This window comes from Rhyacophila brunnea, unplaced genomic scaffold, assembly GCF_057557595.1.
Source record: "Rhyacophila brunnea isolate RB1 unplaced genomic scaffold, BYU_Rbru_1.0 scaffold_77, whole genome shotgun sequence".
NCBI lineage: Eukaryota > Metazoa > Arthropoda > Insecta > Trichoptera > Rhyacophilidae > Rhyacophila > Rhyacophila brunnea.
Genome location: NW_028233347.1, coordinates 763,509 through 765,047, shown reverse-complemented (window position 1 = coordinate 765,047; position 1,539 = coordinate 763,509).

The following is a 1,539-nucleotide window of genomic DNA, read 5'->3' as shown; positions in this document are numbered from 1 at the left end:
ATGATCTAAACACGTGTTAAACCAGTTAAAACTAGATATAGATATGTAATATTTTTTTTTTATTGTGTAGCCATCGTCTCTTAGAACTAAATTCAAAGAATAATTTTTAAATTTACAAAATCATGATAAGTGCTACTTTTATAGATAATAGTGTCTATTTTGATATGAAATGTTGGTATCGTATTCATCCTTTTTTGACACGATTTTCTATTGATATGTAAAAGAATGAGTTTAGAAAGAAGACTGGGTATAGAGAATTATAAACTTTATTTTTTTCTATTCAAGAATTATAATTACTTTAAACATATGACAAATAACATGCCGAAAATGTGCAAGAAAATTTTTTCTTAGATAAAAATTGTAATTTTTATTACAAAATAGATATAAATTTACTTTTTATATATGTTTGTGCAATAGAGAATTTTCGTCGTTCCGCCTTAACCATATTTTTTTGTTTGAGAATCAAGCATTATGAAATTTATATTTTTAGAAGTTTCATAAAATATAAAAGTGGATATTATATTATTTTGCGGCAATTCATGGCATAAAAGCTAGAAAATTATGTTTTAAAAATGTCTATTTAAATATTTATTTTTATTGTATGAAAGTCGATTTCTAGTAAGAAACAATTACTTGTATGCCTAAACGCCAATATTTATATAATTATGACAGGCTTTGTAGCAATTACAGCTGGACTATAAATTTCAATGTTACATGAAAATTTTTTTTCTTGAAAATATGTAATTAAAGGGTATAATGCCAAATTCTAAATCTTTCATACGATGTGTAAATTTATAATTGAATATATTTTTACTTCAGCTTTTTTTTAACAGATGTATTCACATTTACAAATTAAGTGAGCTCTTATTTACCGTTACTATACTAAAACTCATGATAAAGATTATAAATGATAAATAGATGGTTTCGCAAGGTTTAATAAAATTTTTATTTCCAAACTTTCGATAGAAACGCTTTGGGTCATTTTAGTTTACAAAACGAAATCAATAAACACCGCGCTATTTTAAATAAATATTTAAGTTTTTTTGGAAGTAAAAAAAATTAAATTCTTTTTATTCTTTCTTATTTTATATTTAATATTTGAGTTTAAAATAAAATCGCAAAATTCGAAGGACTATAGAACAAAAATATATTTTCGGTATTGCAAGTAAACAAGAATTTATCTGCTGATTACTGTCATATTTTATAATGTTTAAATATGTGTAGATTTGTAAATAACGCAAAAATTGATGGTCTACAAGTTTCATTTCCGCAAAACTAGGGTAAAATCTTTTATGTTTTTTATGCTCATTCTAAATGACCATATATATTTTTAATATATTTAAAAGTAACCAGAATATGTGTGGATAGGAATAAAAAGCTATATGTAATTTTACTTAAATTTTGAAAATTTTTATAATGTTTTTATTGCATCTTAAGGGTTCCTTTATTAGTTTCATTAAAAGATATATATTTTTATAAGTTCGCGTTAGTAATAATATAAGAAAATATATATATGGTCATAACCTTTTAAAAACAAAT